This window comes from Aedes albopictus, chromosome 2 (assembly GCF_035046485.1).
Source record: "Aedes albopictus strain Foshan chromosome 2, AalbF5, whole genome shotgun sequence".
NCBI classification, from domain to species: Eukaryota; Metazoa; Arthropoda; class Insecta; order Diptera; family Culicidae; genus Aedes; species Aedes albopictus.
The window spans coordinates 455237607-455252446 of NC_085137.1; the positions used below are offsets into that span (position 1 = coordinate 455237607).

At 42.6% G+C, this 14840-nt stretch overlaps 1 protein-coding gene, 1 long non-coding RNA gene and 1 pseudogene across 6 annotated transcripts in view; 1 reads left to right on the forward strand and 2 right to left on the reverse strand.

Annotated features, from left to right (window-relative positions):
- Positions 1-14840, reverse strand: part of LOC109398102 (mitoferrin) — a 367824-nt gene that overhangs the window by 111528 nt on the left and 241456 nt on the right. The window lies entirely within an intron of this gene.
- Positions 280-8603, reverse strand: LOC109429435 (uncharacterized). Its single transcript, XR_002134740.3, has 3 exons — positions 8070-8603; positions 7580-8000; positions 280-4715 (listed from the first exon to the last, which is right to left on the reverse strand). It is a non-coding gene; the product is annotated as an uncharacterized LOC109429435 (long non-coding RNA).
- LOC115269205 (solute carrier family 25 member 3-like) lies at positions 9094-10651 on the forward strand (annotated as a pseudogene).

Here is a 14840-nt window from a genome sequence, read left to right on the forward strand (position 1 = left end):
AATTTAGAGAAAAATTTCCGTTTTACGGAAGATTGAAAAAGCTACCGCAGCTGTCAAACTACTGATTTTCATCGAGTTATCATCAATCGGGTCAAGGATGCCTTGGATACGACGCCGATGATCATTGTTTGTTGTTGCTTTCCAGAGCAATTCACATTGCAAGCATACTTTGTTTCAATGATTTGATGATTTTCATGGCTGCGGTAGGACTTTGACAGCTGCGGTAGGACTCGGCGGCTACCGCAAAGTGGATTTTTTTCAAAAAATCCGCAATAACATTTAGTATGTATGTATATTTTGTTATTGATAAATGTTGTCAGGTACTCTACTTTACTTGAAATAAAGGCTGCTTGTGCTCTTTCTACGGGTGGAGGTAACGTGAAGAAGCTCAACTCGAACATCGGGATCTTCTTCTTCTTCTTTATGGCTCTACGTCCGCACTGGGACTTGGCCTGCCTCGCTTCAACTTAGTGTTCTTTGAGCACTTCCACAGTTATTAATTGAAGGGCATTCTTTGCCTGCAATTGCATGAATGAATATGTATATTGTGAGACAAGTAAAATGATACTCTATGCCCAGGGAGTCGAGAAAATTTTCCCGACCGGAACGGGAATCGAACCCGCCGTCTCCGGATTGGCGATCCATAGCCTTAACCACTAGGCTAACTGGAGACCCAAACATCGGGATGCTCTATGCAAATTGGGAAGAAGTGGAGAAAATTAAGACAAATCGTTTTTGACGTTGGAACAACTCCAGAAGTGAACTTGTATTTTTGCATTACTATGCAATTTTGAGGACCTTACTCTGAAACAATCGCTTTGGACCTCTCTGGAACAACTCTAGCAGCGGTGAATTTGTATTTTTACATCATCATGCAATTTCGAGGAAGTGGTGAGCCTAATTAGAACAAATCGATTTGGATCTTTCTCTAAAGCAACTCCAGCTGTGAACTTGTTTTTTGCCTCACTATGCAATTTAAGAGGACGTGGTGAACCTTACTAGATCTAATCGTATTGGACCTTTCTCTGTAACAACTGCAGAAGTAACTTGTATGATTGCATCACCATGAAATTTGGAAGAAGTGGCAAACACAATTAGAACAATTCATCTTTGACCTCTGCAGCAACTCGAAAAGTGAACTTGTATTTTTTTTCATCACCATGCCTCTCTCTGGAACGACTCTAGCAGTGATGAATTTGTTCATTTACATCACCATGCGATTTGGAGGTAGTGTTAAGCCTAATAAGAACAAATTGTCTAGGATATCTCTGGACAACTCTAGCAGTGCACTTGTTTATTTGCATCACCATGCTTTTTAAGAGGACGTGGTGAACCTAACTAAACGAATGGTCTTGGACCTTTCTCTGGAACAACTTCAGCCAGCAATGCAAGCAATGAAGCATGATGTCTTTTGTCACCATGCATTTTAGGAGGACGTGGAGAACCAAATTAGAATAAAACTTTTTTGAGTGAAGCATAATTAATTTCTTGCATCACCATGCATTTTAGGAGGACGTGGTGAACCTAACTAGAACAAAGCTTCTTTGAGTGAAGCATGATGTCTTGCATCACCATGCATTTTAGGAGGACGTGGTGAACCTAACTAAAACAAAGCTTTTTCGAGTGAAGCATGATGTGCATGACCATGCAGTTTAGGAAGACGTGGTGAACCTGACTAGAATAAAGCTTCTTTGAATGAAGCATGTTGTTTTGCATCACCATGCATTTTATGAGGACGTGGTGAACCTAACTAGAACAAAACTTCTTGAAGTGAAGGACAATATTTTGCATCACCATGCATTTTAAGAGGACGTGGTGAACAGAGATGGCACGCTCCTCAGAGCACTAAGTGAGAAGATAAAAAAATAAACATTACACACAGCCTGCATGATGAGAAAGAGTGCGTGTAAAGCATTATCTTCTGCGTTGTCCGACTGTATGCGCTCGGCATCGTTGTCGCATCGCGCAGGACGGTGAGCGCAGGAAAGCAAGAGAAAGTACAGTCCAACACACAGCTCACATCGCAGCGCTGCGCTACTCTGTACTGCCGAGAACCTACAACTTGCAGCTCAGACAGCGCAGCTGTGTAGCACATTCCTAGAAATGAGCGAAGCTCACGCAGAAGAAGTTTGAGCTCTGCGACGGCTCGCGCAGCTCGTGTGGCAACTAACACATTTTGCACACTCACGCAAAGTTTTACGGCTGAGCGATGTGTGTTTGTTGCCGGTCCACATTTGTAGCAAAAGAGAGCGGCGCACATTTTATTGAAGATGTGTACGCAGAGCTGTTTATCAGTGTATCTATGCCATCTCTGGTGGTGAATATAACTAGAACAAACCTTCTTTGAGTGAAGTACAATAAAATGCATCGCTATGCATTTTAGGAGCACGTGGTGAACCTAATTATAACAAAGCTTCTTTGAGTGAAGCATGTTGTCTCGTATCACCATGCATTTTAGGAGGACTTGGTAAACCTAACTAGAACAAAGCTTCTTTCAGAGAAGCATAATGTCTTGTATCATCATGCATTTTAGGAGGACGTGGTGAACCAAATTAGAATAAAGCTTCTTTGAGTGAAGCATGTTGTCTTGCATCACCATGCATTTTAGGAGGACGTGGTGAACCAAATTAGAATAAAGCTTCTTTGAGCGAAGCATGATGTTTTGCATCACCATGCATTTTAAGAGGACGTGGTGAACCAAATTAGAATAAAGCTTCTTTGAGTGAAGCATGTTGTCTTGCATCACCATGCATTTTAGGAGGACTTGGTGAACCAAATTAGAATGAAGCTTCTTTGAGCGAAGCATGATGTTTTGCATCACCATGCATTTTAGGAGGACGTGGTGAACCAAATTAGAATAAAGCTTCTTTGAGTGAAGCATGTTGTCTTGCATCACCATGCATTTTAGGAGGACTTGGTGAACCAAATTAGAATGAAGCTTCTTTGAGCGAAGCATGATGTTTTGCATCACCATGCATTTTAGGAGGACGTGGTGAACCAAATTAGAATAAAGCTTCTTTGAGTGAAGCATGTTGTCTTGCATCACCATGCATTTTAGGAGGACGTGGTGAACCTAACTAGAACAAAGCTTCTTTGAGTGAAGCATGTTGTTTTGCATCACCATGCATTTTAGGAGGACGTGGTGAACCTAACTAAAACAAAGCTTTTTCGAGTGAAGCATGATGTGCATCACCATGCAGTTTAGGAAGACGTGGTGAACCTGACTAGAATAAAGCTTCTTTGAGTGAAGCATGTTGTTTTGCATCACCATGCATTTTAGGAGGACGTGGTAAACCTAATTATAACAAAGCTTCTTTGAGTGAAGCATGTTGTCTTGCATCACCATGCGTTTTAGGAGGACTTGGTAAACCTAACTAGAACAAAGCTTCTTTGAGAGAAGCATAATGTCTTGCATCACCATGCATTTTAGGAGGACGTGATGAATTTAACTAGAACAAAGCTTCTTTCAGAGAAGCATAATGTCTTGTATCATCATGCATTTTAGGAGGACTTGGTGAACCAAATTAGAATAAAGCTTCTTTGAGCGAAGCATGATGTTTTGCATCACCATGCATTTTAGGAGGACGTGGTGAACCTAACTAGAACAAAGCTTCTTTGAGTGAAGCATGATGTCTTGCATCACCATGCATTTTAGGAGGACGTGGTGAACCTAACTAAAACAAAGCTTTTTCGAGTGAAGCATGATGTGCATCACCATGCAGTTTAGGAAGACGTGGTGAACCTGACTAGAATAAAGCTTCTTTGAGTGAAGCATGTTGTTTTGCATCACTATGCATTTTAGGAGGACGTGGTAAACCTAATTATAACAAAGCTTCTTTGAGTGAAGCATGTTGTCTTGCATCACCATGCGTTTTAGGAGGACTTGGTAAACCTAACTAGAACAAAGCTTCTTTGAGAGAAGCATAATGTCTTGCATCACCATGCATTTTAGGAGGACGTGATGAATTTAACTAGAACAAAGCTTCTTGAAGTGAAGGACAATATTTTGCATCACCATGCATTTCAGGATAACGTGAGCAATGCATTTAGATCAAATGGAAGAATATCTCAAAAATTACTGAAGTAACTCATTCAGTTCTGAACATATCGCGTCACCTCGCAACCTGGGAAGACATGATGAACCTTCTGAGCGAAAAATTCAGATCAAATGTAAGAATTTCTTAAGGACCACAAAATAATTCCATAAGTTTCAACAGTGGCGTCTCGTAACCTCACTTTTTACCTGTTCAACGACCCTAAAAATTGCATTTGCGGAGGATTCAGGATCAGAATCAAATTGCACATGGACGAAAACGGCTAATCTCGTCATTTTCTACAAACTGCATGCCAACTTGTTGAGAAACTTCAAGTATTTACATTTGTTGAACAGGTAGATTTGAGGTTAAGAAATCGCCACTGAGTTTCAAGCGTTTTGCGTCACCTTGCAATCTGGGAGGACATGGTGAATTTCCTGAGCAACAAATTCAGACCACTATTGTAGATTCACTTAGATGTATTGGTTGTCTCGTTCAGAATCCTGGCGAATTTTCGGATGGATTATGTAGAGACCACAGAAACACCCCACCCACCGAAGTATTATTATTTATATGTATGCAAATGAAAGCTATAATCATTTTCTATTACAAGGCGTTGACGTCACATCGACAAGGATCCTCCAGATAGCGTTGTTGGCAAACCATGGTTGACGGGAGTACCTAAAAAGGGTTAAAAAAAAATTACACGTTTACAATCTTTCCTCTAAATGTGTATGAAACCGATTTTGAAAGTATTGCCATAGAATAAAAATAAAATAAAATAAATAAAATAAATAAAATAAAGGTATTGCTCCGTTAAATCTATCTATATATATAAAAAAAATGCAGTGGCATACGTGGGACCGCGCATAACTTGCGAACGGCAGGTCCGATTTGAGTCGTGTGAGTTTTGTTCTGTAAGATTTCACCCAAGGAAGGTTTATGAGGCAAAAAACATGGGAAAATTGGGAGTTTTTGAAAATCCGGTTTTCATACATTTTGAATGGGGACTTGGAGTTGACAAGGGTCTTGAAACGTCAAAAAACGCAGTAGGCAGGACAAAGTTTGCCGGGGACAGCTAGTATGCATGCAAACGGCTTGACCAACGTGGCTACTTGGGTAAATATTACAAGGCGAGCAATCTGCACTGAAAAAGTCACAGATAGACATTTTATCGAAAGGTGAGCTTGTATTATACGAATCAAAATAAAATCTACTTTGGCGACTACTTTTACCCGCAATCAAAGATACGCGCGAGATGGTCGCCTAAGGAAACAGACCTATTTGCAAGTTGATGGAAACATCACAGGGCTCTTTGATATTTTTTGAGAAAGGGTCGCCACATAGCCGGGGTGATGTGATGACTGCTGCGACTGCACGTGTTATTTGCACCGCGATTGAATTTCGACCATCGCATAAGGCCTTGGAAAGTAGTCGCCATAATTGTGTTTCATGCAACGCACAATAGTGCAATAACTAACATAAGAACATAGTTCGTCTTACTAGTTTGTTTGAAGCTCTGTAAACTTTGAATTTAGTTTTCTAGAACTTATCATCTAATTCTGCTAAAACGCTCGTTAGTCGACTTGTACTGCCCCCACTCGCATAACAGTCCCATATGGATAGGAAATCCAGCAAAGATGGGACTGTTTTGCGAGTGGGGGCAGTGTAATTGTTGAAAATGAATTGACGTAGTTTATTATTGCTGGACTAAAAACAGTAGACGCGGTTCGCCAAGAGGTCATCTACAGGTACAAATCAGTTATGTGAAACTATGGGGCGGACATAATATACCTACCTCACAAGCCCAAGCGGTGGTAAATAAACTGGGGCTAAAGTGCTAATGGGTTAAGCTCTTTCATCGCGGCAAGATCGAATATCCAGCTATCCAGGGAGATGGTGCTGTTTTTCATTTGAAAATTGCACCAAATTAAGCACTGAGTGGCATGCCATAGTTTAGATGCACATCTTTTGCAAGGCAATGCTGGGGTGTCACTAAACAAGTCTCCGGATAGACGTATCGCACCCAACGATTTAACGCAGATTGGCAACAGCCCGGGGGTGCGTTGATTATAACAGTGTCATATACGTTCCAATAAATATCCATAGTAGCCAAAACAGCGAACACCACTGTAAACGTTTCTCAATACTCAACCCATCAATTATACATAATGCATATCTTGCAAAAACACCCAAACGTAGCTAACCGACGGATCAGATTACTCAATGCAAAGTGCATATGCTTATCCAGCATATCGTTACCTTCAAAGTCTAATTATTATCACACCGATATATGCAACACGCTCTAACAATTGTAATTAAGGTGAAACGGGACGCCGTGTTATTTTTCCTATCTTGCCTCTCTTTCTAACAATTTGCCTCGCGATTTTGAAGATGGTAATCTCGAGTTCTATCGCACTGAAGATGCTGAAAAACAATCAGCATATGCACTCCAAGTGAGCATACACAGTGATAGGTTTTTGTTGCAAAATTTGAAGTAGAAACTGAGATTACCATCTTAGTAGCAACAGAGCAATGGCGGATATTTCCCCGACCGTCCCGTCCGCCCTTAAATATCAATGCGTTGTATATACACCAAAACCCAAAATGTAGCACGACATAATTGATCATTCAAATAGCCATACGATTCATGAATACAGAGACTTCGCAGTTAGCATTCCTTCGAACAAGAACGACTTTTCATTAGCGATCCCTCTCCTGCCTAGTATTGGGGTAACAGGTTGGGACACCGCTAGGAACTGAAAAGAAACCCCTTAAAGGTTCTGCAATCCATAAAGCCCCGAACGCAATGATAGCGGAACGGCAACGGAAACGGAACCGGTTCGGGCAGAATGAACAATAACATAATTGTTGACTCGATGTTGGTTGATATTTATTTGCAGCTGGTCAATGTTGAAGATGTTTTTCATTCTGCCCGAACCGGTTCCGTTTCCGTTGCCGTTCCGCTATCATTGCGTTTGGGCCTTTAAGGACACCGCATCCGGATATGCCACCGAACCTGTTGGAAAGGTCTTGGCAACAGAATATCAATAGCATTTCGACAATAAGGATTTAAAAAGAGTCAATCTGCTTTTTTGAAAGCATACACATTTCTGTCGCTGAGGATCCATCTGTATCCACCCACGCACATCAACACCTCAATATGCATTACAGATATGCAGATCTTTAACCCTAGTAAGATGTTGGGGTCAATATGACCCAGACAGGCACGCTGAACGTGCCCTACGCTATAGTGGTTTCGCAGCGCGGTGTCACGAACACTAATGAAAATCTACTGGTTGAAAATATGCCCATTTGATTTTGCCGGGAACAGCTGATTTTTGTTTACTATTTTCCACCAGTAACTCATGTAGTGTTCGTGTAATGCAATGTGTACGTACACGCAACACCACTAAAAGCAGAAACCACTATGGTGCGAAAATGCTAATATCCTAGGAGGGTTAATGATGCTTCTTGTAGGTGGATAAAAAGCAGCGGCTGAAAGGTGTTTCTTTGCAAAAATCATAATGTACCTTTTTACATACCTAGATATTTTTCTATCGACTTAGTGGACCTCTCGACGCATCCGGCTTCAAGCATAATTCCTCATTTTGCTACAACACCTTCTTCTTCGGCATGATCCTTTCCACTCTCTGGCCTTCTCATGCTACTCCGGAGTAAGCTCTTTTTGTATTCCCGATTCTGCTGTTCCCGCTCGGTAATCTTGGACTCCTCGAAATACCCATCGTCGAAGAGTGCATCCACCAGCTTTTCTGGGTTTTCCGCTTCCAGTTTCAACTTTATGTCGCTTCCTTCTGCCACCGTCTTCTGCTGCAATCTTTGGACGTCGCAGTGCCTCTTTCTCGCTGCCCACGCAACTGTCTTCCGAGGAGGATGAACGGGTATGCTTGCGGCAGCTGACCTTATTTCTGGCTAAACAATTTCACAAAAACAACGGATGAAAAACTGCACCAAAACAAGAAAATATAATTAATACTTTACTGTGTGCAGATGGGAGTAAGAATAACTACTTACCGACCGGGAACTTGATAGGGGAACTGCAAGATATCCTTCCCAGATTCGTTAGAACAAGGCGGGATCCAGCGCATCGTACTCATCCAAATTCGGTGCCAGCAACATCACTCGTCGCGCGGGCGCGACTTGGCAAAGAACGTCGACACGGAGATCCGGTTTCGTTGCATCCATTTTCACTCTTGCTTCTGCGCTGAGAGCAGAATGGAAGACAACGAAATTGCCGCGCAAATTAGGTAAACCATTTACCGATGGGTTTGGGATAAAAAAAATTAATCGCGCAGGATGATAATGTTTACACGAAAACGTGCATACCGCGCAAAATAATAATAAAAAACATAAACAAAAACAAGTTTCACAGTGCGGCGAAGCCGGCGAAATCAGAGCGAAAACTGTCAAAACCTTGTGAGAGGGGCAAACCAATGCGTAAAAACTACCGCAAAATGGTAATCACTAGCCCCCTCGGTGAACTTCTGAAAAAACAAAAAGAAGAAAACATGGTACCGAAATTTTTAAGTGGTTTGTACCGGACTCTTACGTCTGTATAAATTCGTCTGTGGTAGAACCACAAACGAAGATACAGACGGAGCAGTAATCGTTTTTTTCGGTACCACTTTCATTTTCACGCTTTGGCAAGCCCCTCTTTTATTGTGTAATTGGTCGCTTTGGTGAACCCCTTGAACGGGCGAACTGGGTGAAATGTCAAGCGACTTGTCAACAACTTTGTTGTTGTTTATGTTTTTTGCTTTTTGAAACCTCCCCAACACCAAACAGCAAGTCGGTCGGAACCGTCGAAACACCGTCCCGGAACACCGGACAAAATAGAACCTCCGGAGAGCTTCAAACAGCGTTGGGAAAATTTTCGATCCGGACAACATTGTAGCATTCTTAGTTAGTTAGTTTTATTTTTTAACAAAAATTGTAGCATTCTTAAAGTAGTGAAGGCGCAGTGCAAACAAACCTTCACAAATGACCGATTCGGCGCTGTGTGGCAAGCGACCGCTGAATAAGTTGTTCGGGAATCCAACGAATTGGCTGTCTGCCGGCGGATGTAACGGCCTTTTTTATACTATCGAGACAAATCCGGTTGGACGCGACGACTTCCAGGTGGATCTAACACCGTGGACGGTTATATACGTGGAAATTGTTGAAGAAATTTCCGCTATGGTAAGCCACTGAAGCGAGAAAGTTCAAATAAATATGAACATACCTTATTTCGATTGTCTGTCTTAACGAATTTCACTCTTTTTCCATGAAATTGCTCCGTTTTCGCATCCAGGATGAATAGCAGAAAATCGTCCAAGCGTTATACATCATCGATGAAATGCTCCTGGGTGGTCTAGAAGTGCGCGATCTATCACTTGTCAAACGAAATATTCACTGCAGACCAAGTCATGAACCGCTTGTCCATCAAAATGCTTCCGCGGTTCGGCCGAATCCGCTGCACTGCAAGACTTTACTTCCGATGTGGTATATCTTTTTCACAAGCTGATCAACGGCGCCAAAGTGCTCGGAATCGACTTGGATCGAAAGCTAAATGGTTCTACATCCCCTAGCGTCGCTCTCCGTGCAAGGAGATAGAGTACGGTTCTAACGAATTCTTCGGCTTGTGCACTCCCGGAGGTATCCTGGTCTGCGGCTCATCCACACGGCAATCATTCTGCTGTATTTAGCCAAGTTCCACCTGTATATCAAGAACTGCCAATTACAATAATCTGTTAAACCAATCCCAAGGGATAGGCTCCATCTTTCTTCGGATACTCGGCACAGGGTGCCTTCAAAATCCAGTACGCCAGCATGATTGGCAAGAATGCCTACTTGTACCGAATCTAAGCCTATCTGGCCGCCTCAGCTACGGCCGAATTCTTCGCCGACATCGCCCTGTCGCCGCTGGAGGCCGCAGAGGTGAAGATCCATGAGACGTCCGATTATGTCAACAATATGCGCCAAGCTATTCCCAAGATGATGGATGATTGTCTGGTCCTACTCACTGTAGTGTCTCCAGATTCCTACACCATGAAGAAGTTCGTCTGCTTCGAACGTACCGTCGAGCTGTTATACCCACGCCACGTGCCGACTGCATCTAAAGCGAGTAGCTGGTTGTCGCATTCGCTGTTGGTTACACTTCCTGTTGTTCTGTGCCGTTGTGTCTGACCCGTTCATATTGACGTGTCCAAGCTGAACCAGGCCAAGGGATTCAGTGCCATCGATGCAGCCAAGACGCTATGGGCACATGGCCCAGTCTGAAACCCCGCATCATCATCGATACACTGACCGTCCAACAGTGGTTCATATACGACGCAGCCAAGGTCGCCCGGAATATCCCCCGGACATCACAAACATGCCAGAATCGCTGAAAAAAAAAGCCAGGAGTTGAATTAGCCATTTCGCTTCTAATGCATGGTTTCACAAACTGTGGGTCGCGACCCCCCAGGGGGGTCGCCGGCCTTAATCCAGGGGGTCGCGAGGAACAGTCAAATATGTTACTGTAATAGACAACAAATTAGAGAATTTCTATGGTGGGTCGCGAAAAGTATGTCTGCTGGCCAAAGGGGGTCGCCGCACCTGAAAGTTTGGGAACCTATGTTCTAATGTGTTGTGCTCGCAACACATTATGATTAAATAATACGTTTTAACTGAACGACGTCGTTATTATAAACGGGGAACCAACATGTCTTATGCATCATGTAAACGAACCGCGGGGTACAATCTTATAAAGGTCAAAGTAATAAAACCGCTACAGGAAAAGTGCATTTTAGAACAATTGCGTGGAAACCTCTGAAACAACACCATTGGGGTTTCTGGTAAAAGAGCAATGTGGGAGGATTTGGTGAACCAACAAATCTGTCTAAACCTCAGCAGCAAATTTAGATAGTGTTTGGTTGTCTTGCATCACCATGCATTTTAGGAGGACGTGGTGAACCTATCTTGAACAAAGCTTCTTTGAGTGGAGCATGATGACTTGCATCACCATGCATTTTAGGAGGACGTGGTGAACCTATCTTGAACAAAGTTTCTTTGAGTGGAGCATGATGATTTGCATCACCATGCATTTTAGGAGGACTTGGTGAACCTAGCTTGAACAAAGCTTATTTGAGTGAAGCATGATGTCTTGCATTACCATGCATTTTAGGAGGACTTGGTGAACCTATCTTGAACAAAGCTTCTTTGAGTGGAGCATGATGACTTGCATCACCATGCATTTTAGGAGGACTTGGTGAACCTAGCTTGAACAAAGCTTCTTTAAGTAGAACCTGATGTCTTGCATCACCATGCATTTTAGGAGGACTTGGTGAACCTAGCTTGAACAAAGCTTCTTTAAGTAAAACCTGATGTCTTGCATCACCATGCGTTTTAGGACTTGGTGAACCTAGCTTGAACAACGCTTCTTTAAGTAGAACCTGATGTCTTGCATCACCATGCATTTTAGGAGGACGTGGTGAACCTATCTTGAACAAAGCTTCTTTGAGTGGAGCATGATGACTTGCATCACCATGCATTTTAGGAGGACTTGGTGAACCTATCTTGAACAAAGTTTCTTTGAGTGGAGCATGATGATTTGCATCACCATGCATTTTAGGAGGACTTGGTGAACCTAGCTTGAACAAAGCTTATTTGAGTGAAGCATGATGTCTTGCATTACCATGCATTTTAGGAGGACTTGGTGAACCTATCTTGAACAAAGCTTCTTTGAGTGGAGCATGATGACTTGCATCACCATGCATTTTAGGAGGACTTGGTGAACCTAGCTTGAACAACGCTTCTTTAAGTAGAACCTGATGTCTTGCATCACCATGCATTTTAGGAGGACGTGGTGAACCTATCTTGAACAAAGCTTCTTTGAGTGGAGCATGATGACTTGCATCACCATGCATTTTAGGAGGACTTGGTGAACCTATCTTGAACAAAGTTTCTTTGAGTGGAGCATGATGATTTGCATCACCATGCATTTTAGGAGGACTTGGTGAACCTAGCTTGAACAAAGCTTATTTGAGTGAAGCATGATGTCTTGCATTACCATGCATTTTAGGAGGACTTGGTGAACCTATCTTGAACAAAGCTTCTTTGAGTGGAGCATGATGACTTGCATCACCATGCATTTTAGGAGGACTTGGTGAACCTAGCTTGAACAACGCTTCTTTAAGTAGAACCTGATGGCTTGCATCATCATGCATTTTAGGAGGACGTGGTGAACCTATCTTGAACAAAGCTTCTTTGAGTGGAGCATGATGACTTGCATCACCATGCATTTTAGGAGGAGTTGGTGAACCTAGCCTGAACAAACCTTCTTTGAGTGAAGCATGATGTCTTGCATCACCATGCATTTTAGGAGGACGTGGTGAACCTATCTTGAACAAAGCTTCTTTGAGTGAAGCATGATGACTTGCATCACCATGCATTTTAGGAGGACTTGGTGAACCTAGCTTGAACAAAGCTTCTTTAAGTAAAACCTGATGTCTTGCATCACCATGCATTTTAGGAGGACTTGGTGAACCTAGCTTGAACAAAGCTTCTTTAAGTAAAACCTGATGTCTTGCATCACCATGCGTTTTAGGACTTGGTGAACCTAGCTTGAACAACGCTTCTTTAAGTAGAACCTGATGTCTTGCATCACCATGCATTTTAGGAGGACGTGGTGAACCTATCTTGAACAAAGCTTCTTTGAGTGGAGCATGATGACTTGCATCACCATGCATTTTAGGAGGACTTGGTGAACCTAGCTTGAACAAAGCTTCTTTAAGTAAAACCTGATGTCTTGCATCACCATGCATTTTAGGAGGACTTGGTGAACCTAGCTTGAACGACGCTTCTTTAAGTAGAACCTGATGTCTTGCATCACCATGCGTTTTAGGACTTGGTGAACCTAGCTTGAACAACGCTTCTTTAAGTAGAACCTGATGTCTTGCATCATCATGCATTTTAGGAGGACGTGGTGAACCTATCTTGAACAAAGCTTCTTTGAGTGGAGCATGATGACTTGCATCACCATGCATTTTAGGAGGAGTTGGTGAACCTAGCCTGAACAAAGCTTCTTTGAGTGAAGCATGATGTCTTGCATCACCATGCATTTTAGGAGGACGTGGTGAACCTATCTTGAACAAAGCTTCTTTGAGTGGAGCATGATGACTTGCATCACCATGCATTTTAGGAGGACTTGGTGAACCTAGCTTGAACAAAGCTTCTTTAAGTAAAACCTGATGTCTTGCATCACCATGCATTTTAGGAGGACTTGGTGAACCTAGCTTGAACTAAGCTTCTTTAAGTAAAACCTGATGTCTTGCATCACCATGCATTTTAGGAGGACTTGGTGAACCTAGCTTGAACGACGCTTCTTTAAGTAGAACCTGATGTCTTGCATCACCATGCGTTTTAGGACTTGGTGAACCTAGCTTGAACAACGCTTCTTTAAGTAGAACCTGATGTCTTGCATCACCATGCATTTTAGGAGGACGTGGTGAACCTATCTTGAACAAAGCTTCTTTGAGTGGAGCATGATGACTTGCATCACCATGCATTTTAGGAGGACTTGGTGAACCTAGCTTGAACAAAGCTTCTTTAAGTAAAACCTGATGTCTTGCATCACCATGCATTTTAGGAGGACTTGGTGAACCTAGCTTGAACGACGCTTCTTTAAGTAGAACCTGATGTCTTGCATCACCATGCGTTTTAGGACTTGGTGAACCTAGCTTGAACAACGCTTCTTTAAGTAGAACCTGATGTCTTGCATCATCATGCATTTTAGGAGGACGTGGTGAACCTATCTTGAACAAAGCTTCTTTGAGTGGAGCATGATGACTTGCATCACCATGCATTTTAGGAGGAGTTGGTGAACCTAGCCTGAACAAAGCTTCTTTGAGTGAAGCATGATGTCTTGCATCACCATGCATTTTAGGAGGACGTGGTGAACCTATCTTGAACAAAGCTTCTTTGAGTGGAGCATGATGACTTGCATCACCATGCATTTTAGGAGGACTTGGTGAACCTAGCTTGAACAAAGCTTCTTTAAGTAAAACCTGATGTCTTGCATCACCATGCATTTTAGGAGGACTTGGTGAACCTAGCTTGAACTAAGCTTCTTTAAGTAAAACCTGATGTCTTGCATCACCATGCATTTTAGGAGGACTTGGTGAACCTAGCTTGAACGACGCTTCTTTAAGTAGAACCTGATGTCTTGCATCACCATGCGTTTTAGGACTTGGTGAACCTAGCTTGAACAACGCTTCTTTAAGTAGAACCTGATGTCTTGCATCACCATGCATTTTAGGAGGACGTGGTGAACCTATCTTGAACAAAGCTTCTTTGAGTGGAGCATGATGACTTGCATCACCATGCATTTTAGGAGGACTTGGTGAACCTAGCTTGAACAAAGCTTCTTTAAGTAAAACCTGATGTCTTGCATCACCATGCATTTTAGGAGGACTTGGTGAACCTAGCTTGAACGACGCTTCTTTAAGTAGAACCTGATGTCTTGCATCACCATGCGTTTTAGGACTTGGTGAACCTAGCTTGAACAACGCTTCTTTAAGTAGAACCTGATGTCTTGCATCACCATGCATTTTAGGAGGACGTGGTGAACCTATCTTGAACAAAGCTTCTTTGAGTGGAGCATGATGATTTGCATCACCATGCATTTTAGGAGGACTTGGTGAACCTAGCTTGAACAAAGCTTATTTGAGTGAAGCATGATGTCTTGCATCACCATGCGTTTTAGGACTTGGTGAACCTAGCTTGAACAACGCTTCTTTAAGTAGAACCTGATGTCTTGCATCACCA